This window comes from Mustela lutreola, chromosome X, assembly GCF_030435805.1.
Source record: "Mustela lutreola isolate mMusLut2 chromosome X, mMusLut2.pri, whole genome shotgun sequence".
Classification (NCBI taxonomy): domain Eukaryota; kingdom Metazoa; phylum Chordata; class Mammalia; order Carnivora; family Mustelidae; genus Mustela; species Mustela lutreola.
In genome coordinates, this window is record NC_081308.1 from 131,445,231 (window position 1) to 131,457,631 (window position 12,401).

Genomic DNA, 12,401 nt, shown 5'->3' on the forward strand with positions numbered 1-12,401 from the left:
CGTGACGGCAGCTGCTTTTTGAATAGTAAGGAGCTCTGCTGCAGGACTCCGGCCTTGCTCCAGACCCTCACCAGTCTGTGCTTGGATCCTTCTATAGAGGCTTCCCACGGACTCTTCACAGCATCGTTATCTACCATGGACAGATCCCTGCCCGCCTTCAGGTCGGCCCTGTTAGGCTCTGACGGCTGAGCGCTGGCACAGCAGCCCTGTCCTTCGGCGGGACACTTCCTTGCTCTGGGCCCTGCGCAAAACAGGTCATGCCTGTGCATCCCAAGACCTGCTTGATCAAACAAGCCACCATTTCAGTGATCTACTCAACATCATGCCAAATACACCCCTTTTCTTGCCTGAGTTAATGTCTGTTTCTTTTTGCAATCAGAAAATCCAAAAAAAAAAAAAAAAAAAAAAAAAAAGTCCTAACAGCCCTTTTCTTCTTTGCCTCCGAGAGCAAGATGGGTCACTAGCAACGCTATTGGAACCGTCTGAGGAAATCTGCTTAGCCCAGCACGGTCTGATCTGGAAAAACGGCCTCAATGTTTGCCCCCACTGTCTCCATCAGTACAAAAAGAACACGGGCTTCATTAAGTTGGATTATGTGAACTTCCTTGAAAAGGTCATCAAAGAGACCTACCTTAGCTGCAGATATCCAAGATACCTACCTTAATGCTAACTCATTATACATCAAATAAAAATACTTCAATTAAAAAGAAAAGAAAAGGGGCGCCTGGGTGGCTCAGCAGGTTAAAGCCTCTGCGTTCAGGTCAGGTCATGATCCCGGGGTCCTGGGATCGAGCCCCACATCTGGCTCTATGCTCAGCAGGAAACACGCTTCCCCCTCTCTCTCTGCCTGCCTCTCTGCCTGCTTGTAATCTCTGTCTGTCAAATAAATAAATAAATCTTTAAAAAAAAAAAGAAAAAAGGGGCGCCTGGGTGGCTCAGTGGTTGGGCCTCTGCCTTCTGCTCAGGTCATGATCCAGGGGTGCTGGGATGGAGCCCCAGGTCTGGCTCCCTGCTCAGCGGGAAGCCTGCTTCTCCCTCTCCGACTCCCCATGCTTCTGTTCTCTCTCTCCCTCTCTTGTTGTTTGTCTCTCTGTCAAGTAAATAAACAAAATCTCTGGAGGGCGCCTGAGTGGCTCAGTGGTTTAAAGCCTCTGCCTTCGGCTCAAGTCATGATCCCAGGACCCTGGGATCGGGTCCCACATTGGCTCTCTACTCAGCAGGGAGCCTGCTTCCCCCTCTTTCTCTGCCTGTTTCTCTGCCTACTTGTGATCTTTGTCTATCAAATAAGTAAATAAAATCTTTGGGAAAAAAAAAAAAAAGAAAAGAAAATCCTAACAAATACAAAGCCTTCCCAGAGTGTGGGGGAGGAAGACCTCAAGAGACAGTCAGTCGATCCAGGGGTAGCTACTTTGATCTGAGTTCAGCAAGGAAGAAGAGACTGCGGGCCACTCCAGCATAGCAGGAGGGCTGTCTCCACCGTGACTGTCATGGCCATTGTAGCATTGTTTAGCCTGAAGACAAATGCCAAGGTGGGCTTCACCTGGGTTCTTATCTGGCTGGTCCTGTCACGACCCTGTGCTGCCTTCCGTCCATGCCCTGAAGCTTGGATCTCCTGAGGACACTGCATCGCCCTATGGAAGGCTTCCACTTCACCCCAGCCTTGATTGTGCGAAGAGGTCAGGAGCTCACTCTTTTATTTTTCCCCTGGATGTGGCTGCTGGTCCACATCCCCACCATGCCAGATGCCCATCTGGGGAGCCCTGTTTCCCACTAGTCACTCACGACCTTCCTCACTGGCTTCCCCGGAAGGAATCTCTCAGGGAAGCTGAGGCCGGACCGTGGCCCAGAAACTCTGTCCAACCTTTCTTTATTTTTTTTTATTTTTAAAGATTTTATTTATTTATTTATTTGACAGACAGAGATCACAAGGAGGCAGAGAGGCAGGCAGAGAGAGAGGGGGGAAGTAGGCTCCCTGCTGAGCAGAGAGCCCCATGCGGGGCTCGATCCCAGAACCCTGGGATCATGACCTGAGCCGAAGGCAGAGGCTTTAACCACTGAGCCACCCAGGCGCCCCCCAACCTTTCTTTAAATGTTGAGTTTGCCCACTCCAAAGGCACCAGCAACTGCACCAGAAACTTTGTGTCCAAGGAAGTCGTCGCCAAACCCAAGGTCATTTAGGCTTTCCCCTAGGTTATCATCTTCTGAGATTTTATAGTTTCGTGTTCTATGTTTCGGTCTATGATCTATTTTGAGTTAATTTCTGTGAAGTGTGTGAGGTCCATGTCCAGATTCATTTAGTTGCATGTGGATGCCCAAGGTGTTCCCACACCATTTGTTGAACAAATTGCCCCTTTCTCCACTGAACTGCCTTTGCTCCTCTGTCAAAGCTCAGTTGACAGCATGTGTAAGGGACTGTTCCTGCTGTTCCATTTGGCCACACTGAAAGCCCTGTTGATGGCATGAAGCAAGCAAACGCAAGACCCAGGGCGCTTCTCGTGCTCTGTAGGAGAACTTACCTTGGCTCCTGGGAACATGGGTGTTTCCTTTTCCAGTTTTTTTTTTTTTTTTAATACAAATGCAGAGCATCAGATTATCCACTACCCATAAAATTTGTCCATTCAAGGCCCACTTACATTTTGTTTATTTTTAAAATAAGCTAATTCATGCCTGTGAAATAGGAGCGCCTGGGGGGCTCAGTGGGTTAAGCCTCTGCCTTCAGCTCAGGTCATGATCTCAGGGTCCTGGGATCGAGCCCCATGTCAGGCTCTCTCTGCTCAGTGGGGAGCCTGCTTCCCCTTCTCTCTCTGCCTGTTGCTTTGCCTACTTGTGATCTCTGTCTGTATCAAATAAATAAATAAAATCATTAAAAGAAAAACCAAAACGAAATGAAAAACACCCGAGAAATTACCAGCTGGCCCTGGCACGTAACCACAGGGACCAATAGCCTGGATTAAGATTTATCATTCTCTTGCTTGTTCAAAATTGCCATAGAATATGTATAAGAAAATATTTGCCATTTTCACCACTTTTAAGCACAATTCGGACGCATTAAGTACATTCTTAATGACTCTTGCCATTATTTCCAAAACCTTTTCATCACCCCTTAAGTCTGTTTCCATTCAGCGCTGGCTCCCCATTCCCCTCCTCCAACCCCTGGCAATCTTTACCTACTTTCTGTCTGTGTGACTTTGCCCATTCTAGAGGTTTCATTTAGGAGGACTTATGTAGTATTTGTCATTTTATAACTGATTTCTCTCAATAATGTTGGCAACATATTGTAGTATGGATCAGAACCTCATATATATTTTTTAAATTTTTTAAAGGATTGTATCTATTTATTTATCAGAACAAGTGAGAAGGAGAGCATGAGCAGGGGAGCAGAAGGCAGAGGGAGACACAGACTCCCTGCTGAGCAGGGAGCCTGCCATAGAGCTTGATCCCAGAACCCTGGGACCATGGCCAGAGCCAAAGACAGATTGACTGAGCTATCCACGTGCCCCAATATTTTTAAATTTTTATTAGTTTTTTATTTTTTTACATATTTTTAAAAATTCCCTCCAATTAAAAAAAAATTCCTTCCCATGTCTGTGAATCTGTGACCCTCAGGATGGGGGTGTCCACTCCCTGAGGAAGGAGGTAGACAACTTCCTCTGCTGTGGGAGGCCTCCAGGCTGTACTCCTAGGTAAGTAAGGATGACTGTTCCTCGAGGAGGAAATGTCCCATCAATCAATTTTTTTTTCATATTTTATTTATTTCTTTCGTTATTTATCTGAGAGAGAGAGAGCACAAGCAGGGGGAGCAGCAGGCAGAGAGAGAGAGAAGCAGGTGTCCCTACAGAGCAGGGAGCCAGATGCAGGGCTCGATCCCAGGACCCCGGGATCATGACCTGAGTGAGAGGCTTAACCAGCTGAGCCACCCAGGCACCCCGCCATCAGTCATTCAGTCTCCATAGAGACTGTCAAAAATTGCCAATGCCAGCTCTATCTCAATTTGTCACTGCGGGGTACTGGGAGAAGTTTTCAATTAGCAATGATTGTGTCACAGATAAACCTCATTGGCCAAATGGCATTTCACTGTGTGGATGGACCACATTCATGTATCCATTTATCTGTCAATGGGCATTTGAGTTGATTCCCCTTCTTTACATGGTTTTAAAGTATTTTTAAAGAAGATTTTAATTATTGGGGCGCCTGGGTGGCTCAGTGGGTTAAAGCCTCTGCCTTCGGCTCCGGTCACGGTGTCAGGGCCCTGGGATGGAGCTCTGCATTGGGCTCTCTGCTCAGCGGGGAGCCTGCTTCCCCCTCCCCTCTCTGCCTGCCTCTCTGCCTACTTGTGATCTCTGTCAAATAAATAAAATCTTTATAAAAAAATAAATCTTTAAAAAGAGAGAGAGTACAGAAGAAAACCTATGGACAGACAACTCTCACTTTTGAATACAAGTGCAAACATTCCTAAGTAAAAATAAACAAGACTACAGCCATATAGCAAAAGAATAAGGTACGACGTATGACCAAGTAGGGTCCAGTCTGTAAATACAAGGGGAGTTCAGCATCAGGAAATCCTTACCCAGGATTCCCATCAGTAGGTGCTGATAAGGATTTGATAAAATTCCACACTTGCTCTGTTAAAACCGAGCACAAATGTGGGAATATGGGGGTGAGAGACAGTGCTTCGACTCCTCCAGTGATCTCACAAAATCAGTGAGGTGCACGCAAACCCTCTACCAGCTCCATTTTCAGCAAAATGGCCCCACGCCAAGGTTAAGGGTCTGACAAAGCAGTTAGAATTTGTACAGAAGCCACAGGAGACAGGTATACAGAAACAAGAGGGGGCTGGCCTCACGATAGCATTTCCCAGGTAAGACCAGTGCGTTTCGGCTAAGTACAGCGCTCTGTGAGGTGGGAACCTATATCCATTGCACACGGCAAGGACTATGGGACTCCAGGAACATCAGCAGGACATGGAACAGAATCCGCTTAGGGGAAACATGAAGTTAAAAGGCAAAGAACACAGCAAAGCAGGGGCGCCCGGGGGGCTCAGTCAGCTGAGCAGCCACTCTTGACTTCAGCTCAGGTCATGATCTCAGGGTCCTGAGACAGAGCCCCAAGTCAGGCTCCGTGTGTGCGGCGGCAGGGAGCTCGCTGGGGATTTTCTCTCTCCCTCTGCCCCTCCCCTCTTCTAAAAAAAAAAAAAAGAACACAGCCAAAGCGCCGGGGGCAACACACCTCAGAAAACACCTGAAGCAAAGTACTCACCTGCAGGTAAGGGACTCTCCATGAAATGGTAACTCTCCGTGCCTTGCTCAGAAAACGCTCACTTCCCACCATTTTCCCTATGGTCAGTGCTTCCTGTGCTTAAGAAATCTTGTCCAACCCCAAGACCATGAAGATATTCTCTCCTTGTCTTCTACAAGCTTTGTTGTTTTGTCTTTTATTTTTACATTTTCAGTACAATTGGAGTTGCTTTTGTGCAGAATGTCGGGCAGTAGTCAAGCCTCTTTTTTCAAAGGAAGAAAGGGAAAGAGAGAAAAACACTTTTCCAGGCTGAAGAGGCTTGGGAGGGCTCTAGAGTGTCCTGTCACCAGGCCCAGGGCAGTGTTGATCACTGGTTTGCTTGGCCAGGAAGCCAACAAAGTACTCCCTTCCTTTAAAAGACATTGACAAGACAGTAAACAACGTGTGCTGGCGAGGAAGTGGGGAAAGGGGACCCATCTCTACACTGTTGGTGGGAATGCACGTTGGTGCAGCCACTTTGGAGAACAGTGTGGAGATTCCTGAAGAAATTACAAATAGAGCTTCCCTATGACCCTGCTATTGCACTCCTGGGTATTGACCCCAAAGATACAGATGTAGTGAAAAGAAGGGCCATCTGTACCCCAATGTTTATAGCATCAACGGCCACGGTCGCCAAACCGTGGAAAGAACCAAGATGTCCTTCAATGGACGAATGGATAAGGAAGATGTGGTCCATATACACTATGGAGTATGATGCCTCCATCAGAAAGGACGAATACCCAACTTTTGTAGCAACATGGGCAGGACTGGAAGAGATTATGCTGAGTGAAATAAGTCAAGCAGAGAGAGTCAATTATCATATGGTTTCACTTATTTGTGGAGCATAACAAATAGCATGGAGGACATGGGGAGTTAGAGAGGAGAAGGGAGTTGGGGGAAATTGGAAGGGGAGGTGAACCATGAGAGACTGTGGACTCTGAGAAACAAACTGAGGGTTTTGGAGGGGACGGGGGGTGGGGGGTTGGGAGAGCCTGGTGGTGGGTATTGAGGAGGGTAAGTCTTGCATGGAGCACTGGGTGTGGTGCATAAACAATGAATCTTGGAACAATGAAAAAATAAAATAAAATTTAAAAAATAAAATAAAAGGACATTGGGATGAGATGCAAGTCCCCTTAGGTCTCAGGTACTTTTAAATTTTAAGGGAAGCCCTTGGAAACTCTAAGGGTCAGATCAGCACTGCTTCCAAGAGTGAATGCCAAGGAGGGGTTCCTGGGGAGGGATGTCGTCTGTTCTCTCCCCGCGCTGCGCTAAACCCTGAAGGGCATTGAAATGCAAGTCCCTTTGAGGGTAGAGTCATTTGCTTATCCATACCAGGTCTGGGCTACTTTTACATTGTAAGGGGCCACTGGAAATTCTCAGCGCCAGATCAGAGCTGCTTCCTGAAACACAGGTCTCCTGTGAGTTCCTGTGGAGGGGATATTGTGAATGGATCACGCTGACAATTCTCAGATGCGCCCATCCCCTCCTTTCTGCCTGGGGCCCCACCTTCTTCGCCCAGACTTGGCTGTGGCCTCCAAACGACTTTCTCCATCTAGTTTCCACCCAGCTCACCCACCTTTTTTTTTTTTTTTTTTGCAGATGCAGCGGTGTTCTTCAGCAGGGGTGGTGCCCCAGATTGGCGGGGGGGGGGGGGGGGGGCTAGGCACTGTCTTCTACTCTCTTTGGGTCTGGAGCTGGCTTTAAGAAGGAAACTGACATCAGACAGATGAACAGGAGAGAAGCGCAGATGTCGTTGAATTTTTGCAGATACGCGGGGAAACATGGAGATCCGAGGAAGGGATCAAGCAGGGGAGCAAGCAGCAGCTTTTCTATTTTTTTTATACAAAGAAACCATGAATCTTAAAAACTGAAAAGACAGGGGGTAAAGGTGAGTTTAACAAGGTTTGTTTGTATGGATTTCTGGGCCCCTAATTCCCCCACATACTTTTGATATTAACACTTATTTTAAAATAAATTCACTTTACTCTTAGTCAGCTTGATCATACATTAAAATTCCCTTTCAGGGGCGCCTGGGTGGCTCAGTGGGTTAAGCCGCTGCCTTAGGCTAGGATCATGATCTCAGGGTCCTGGGATCGAGTCCCGCATCGGGCTCTCTGCTCAGCAGGGAGCCTGCTTCCTCCTCTCTCTCTCTCTGCCTGCCTCTCTGCCTACTTGTGATCTCTCTCTGTCAAAGAAATACATAAAATCTTTTTTAAAAAAATGCATCTCCATTCCCCATACCTTCTCTTACCAAAAACACATCTTACTCTTCTGGCATTCAAAGCTGTTTCCCTGGGGTGCCTGGGTGGCTCAGTGGGTTAAAGCCTCTGCCTTCAGCTCAGGTCATGATCCCAGGGTCCTGGGATCGACCCCGCACTGGGCTCTCTGCTCCCCTCCCTTCCTTTCCTCTCTCTGCCTACTTGTGATCTCTCTCTGTCAAATAAATAAATAAAATCTTAAAAAATAAAAGCGGTTTCCCTTATTTATTCATTTTCTTAAAGATTTCATTTATTTGACAGAGAGAGAGAGAGAGCAAGCGCACAATCAGGGGGAGCTGCTGGCAGAGGGTGATGCAGGCTCCCCACTGAGCAGAGAGCCTGATCCCAGGACCCTGGGACCATGACCTGGGCCAAAGACAGACGCTTAACTAACTGAGCCACTGACTGAGCACTTTTTCTCTCTCTCCATCTGCCCCTCCTACTCGAGTGCTTTCTCTCTCTCTCTCTAAAAAAGATAAATAAGTCCTTAAGAAACAAAAGAGTGTGCATGGGTGGCAGGGTACCTGGGTACTTCGGCTCAGGTTATGATCACAGGGTCCTGGGATCCAGTTCCATATCAGGCTTCCTGCTCAGCGGGGAGCCTGCTTCTCCCTCTGCAGGCTGCTCCCTCTGCTTATGCTCCCTCTCTCTTCCAAAAATAAATTTTTTTTTAAGATTTTGTTTATTTATTTGACAGAGAGAGATCACAAGTAGGCAGAGAGGCAGGCAGAGAGAAGAGGAGGAAGCAGGCTCCCCGCTGAGCAGAGAGCCCGATGCAGGGCTCGATCCCAGGACCCTGAGATCATGACCTGAGCCAAAGGCAGTCGCTTAACCACCTGAGCCACCCAGGCGCCCCAAGACTTTATACTTTAAACATGAAACCCTTCTGGGGCGCCTTTTGGGGCTCTGTTGCTTTAATGCCTACCTCTTGATTTCAGCTCAGATAATAATCTCAGGGTGATGGGATCGAGCCTGGGGGGGGGGGCACGCTCAGCGGGGAGTCTGCTTGAAATTCTCTCTCTCCCTCTCCCTCTGCCCCTCCCCTCCCCTGCTCCCACATGCTCAGTTTCTCTCTCTCTCTCAAATAAATAAATAATTCTTTAAAAAAACAACAATAGGGAAACCCTTTCCCCTTTTCCTTTCCTTTACTCTGGCATTAGCGGGAGAAAGATAACGCCCTGATCTGTACCTCCCAGGCCCCTGGTGAGTGGGAAAGTCACTTCTAGAAACGAGACCAGCCTTTTATTTCCCTGTAGGAGAAAACGTAACCGGCCCAGCTTTTCCGAAGTAACACAAGAGATCTCATTGGCTGGCTGCCCTGAATTTACACTGCTGAGTTAGAAAGGACCCACCAGGATTCATTGCGTTGGCCTGTCCCAACTTCCCAGTGAGGAATACACGTAAATGAAGCTATGATCAAGAATTTTTCCTTAATTCTTGAAATTAGTGCAGAATCTGCAGCGGAAGTTGTTGGTAATAAGATAGCTTTCGTCCTTTTTTGGCTGAGCAAGGAAGCGTCTGTCCTGTGGCTAAGCTCGCCCCTTATACCTGGATTAGACGTTCGGCCGCACGCCATCCCCGAGCAAGCTCCGTGGCTTACAAGGGTGTCTCCTTCAGAGGGGTCTTTCTGTGATCAGTCTGGGTCTTGTAGACCATGGCTCATGAGGATTTATCCTTCTTATAGTTACCGTAATCTCCCTCTTGTATCCTCTCAGAAGCTGTAAATGTCTGTCCACAGCCACGGACTACCAAGCACGTGATCTCCCTGGGGCTGACTTAAGGGTTGTGGCCTGAGAAGATCACGGCGATTTAGCAACAACGTGAACCTGTGAGAATCACCCAGAGGGTCAGAAAAGCCGTACGAACTACAGAGCAACCAGATCTCTCATCCGGCGGGAGTCTAAGCGGAAGCAGGGACTGGGGAAAAGAAAGCACAGGACCAACATGGCGGTACTTGGGCCATGTCACCCAACCCCAGCTTGAGATGATACCTAACTGCATTTTCAGCCTCTCCCAGAAATGTCAGTCTGAAAGGTCGGTCAGGAATTTTCTGGTCAGGGCCAATAGGGGAAGCTGTCACATGGGCTGTCTCCACCCAAGGGAAAGGGACCTCACCTGGGATAACCTTTCTCTTCTGTTGCTAATACGTCTTGGGGCCCATCTCGTGGTGCAGTTCCTTAGAGGGACCCCCCTCCCTGCTAAACAGGAAGAACTCAACTGAACCACTTAATAAAGCCGATTGTATCCTTGAATTTACTTAGTTGAGTTTTTCTTTTTTCTTTTTTTTTTTTTTTTAAGATTTTATCTATTTATGTGAGAGAGAGAGCACAAGCAGGGGGAGCAAGCAGAGGGTTGGGGAGAAGCAGCTCCCTGCCCAGCCAGGAGCCCGATGCGGGATATGATCACAGGACCCCGGGACCATGACCTGAGCTGAAGCCAGATGCCCAACTGGCTGAGTAACCCAGATGCCCCCAAGTTTTCTTCTTTAACAACATGTCAAAGCTCTAATCCCCAGTGGATTAATACTTGCAGGCGGGGCTATGAGGAGATGATTAAGTTGGGATGCGGTCATGAGGGTGGGCCCTTAGACGGGATGAATATTCTTAGAAGAAGTTTTTCCCACCCGCAGGAGGGCCTGTGGGGGCGCACGGCAGGACGGCAGCTCACTACTGGAGTGGGGCTCTCCCTGGGAGCAGGCTCAGCCGGCATCTCATCTCCGACTTGCGACTGCCCAAACCTGAGAAGAAAATGTCTGCTATTGAACCTCCTAGTCTGTGCGGTTTTGTCACCGCAGCTGAGCTGACTAAGGCGTCCTTCTTTATTCCAAGTGTGTAAGTACTGAAGGGTAAGAGCCTTTTCAAAGTTTTCTCTTGTAGATTACTTAAAAACGCAATCTCCACACCCAGCGTGGGGCTCAGGCTCACAGCCTTGAGCTCAACAGTCCCATGTCTCACTGAGCAAGCCAGCCGGGCACCCCGAGTTTTGAGCCTTCTGTTTTCCACTTGAGGGTCTTGTCCCTGTAGGCTCCTGAGTCTCCTGTACTGTGATTCCGGTCTCCTCCGGCCTCTCTCCACAATACCTCTTCCAGCATCCTACTTTCTTTAGCTAAGCACATACAGTGTCTTTCTTCCTCTTTCCCCCTTAATAGGCTGACCAAAGTAGAAATCACTCTCTTTAGAGAAGAGGTCCGACTGGTAAATTAACACAGTAGTTTTTAGTTTCTCCTTTTCTTTCTTGTCTTCCTTTAGAGTCCCCCAAACAAGGTATCTGCTGCTGATCTTGGGCCGTAGTCAGACCTGGCCAGCCTCCCACCTTCTCTTAATTTGAGTTTCAAGAGTCAAAACAGGGGCGCCTGGATGGCTCAGTGGGTTGGGCTTTTGCCTTCGGCTCGGGTCATGGTCCTATGGTCCTGGGATCGAGCCCCGCATCGGGCTCTCTGCTCAGCGGGGAGCCTGCTTCCCCCTCTCTCTCTGCCTGCCTCTCTGCCTATTTGTGATCTCTCTCTCTCTGTCAAATACATAAATAACATTTTAAAAAAAGAATGAAGTAAGGGATATTAACACAGACCCTCCAGGCATCAAAATGATAATAAGGAATTCTACCAATAACTTATACACAGAGATTTGACAAAAAAGAAGAAATGTAAATGAACCATTTTTCAAAAACACAACTACCATAACTCACTCAATATAAAATAGTTTGAATAACCCTATAACTATTAAGGAAATAGAGTTGATTTAAAATCCTCTACCAGAAAGAGAAACTGCCAGTCCCAGAAGGTTTCTCTGGAGAGTTCTACCAAACATTAAGAGAAGAATAAATAACCGTTCTACACACTCTCTTCCAGAAAATAGAAGAGGAGGGAACACTTCCCAATTCATTTTCTGAATCTGGTATTACCCTGACACAAAAAATGGACAAAGTTAAAAAACAAAACAAAACAAAAAGCAAACTGCAAACAAATACCCCTCTTGAACATAAACATAGAAAAAATTTTTTAAAGATTTTGTTTATTTATTTGACAGAGAGAGAGAGAGAGATCACAAGTAGGCAGAGAAGCGGGCAGAGAGAGAGGAGGATAAACATAGAAAATTTTTTTTAAACATAGACATTTTAAAAAAAGATTTTACATATGTACTTGAGGAAGAGACAGAAAGAGTAGCAGCATCTTCCTGGAGTTTTTCCCTCGCTTTTTTTTTTTAAGATTTTATGTATTTATTTGACAGAGAGAGTTCACAAGGAGGCAGAGAGGCAGGCAGAGAGAGAGGGGGAAGCAGGCTCCCTGCTGAGCAGAGAGCCCGATGTGGGGCTTGATCCCAGGACCCTGAGAGCACAACCTGAGCCCAAGGCAGAGGCTTAGCCCACTGAGCCACCCAGGCGCCCTCCTCAGAGTTTATTTTATCGGTTAGCTTTGCTAAGTAGTGAATCACCACCAAACAGTAATTTATTTGCTCTCGACTTAGGCCGGGCTCAGCCGTGTGGTTCTTCTTTTGGCTTCACCTAGGCTCACCCATGTGGTCACTGTCAGTTGACAAGTTGGCTGGAGGGTTGGGGTGACTGGGCCTGTGTCTCCAGTGGAGAAGCCCAGGTATCTTCACATGACGGTGATCATGGTTAGTATTCCACACAGCAGCAAGGGAGAAAGTCCTGATGCACACTTTTTTAAAAAGATTTTATTTATTTATTTGACAGAGAGAGAGATCACGAGTAGGCAGAGAGGCAGGCAGAGAGAGAGGGGGAAGCAGGCTCCCTGCTGAGCAGAGAGCCTGATGCGGGGCTCGATCCCAGGACACTGAGATCATGACCTGAGCCGAAGGCAGTGGCTTAACCCACTGAGCCACCTAGGCGCCCCATGATGCACACTTTTTA

General features: G+C 47.5%; 1 non-coding gene across 1 annotated transcript; it reads right to left on the bottom strand.

Moving 5' to 3' along the window:
* Positions 1 to 3,944: 3,944 nt before the first annotated feature.
* Positions 3,945 to 4,081, bottom strand: LOC131822259 (U4 spliceosomal RNA). Its single transcript, XR_009350143.1, has one exon. It is a non-coding gene; the product is annotated as a U4 spliceosomal RNA (small nuclear RNA).
* Between the last annotated feature and the right edge of the window lie 8,320 nt (positions 4,082 to 12,401).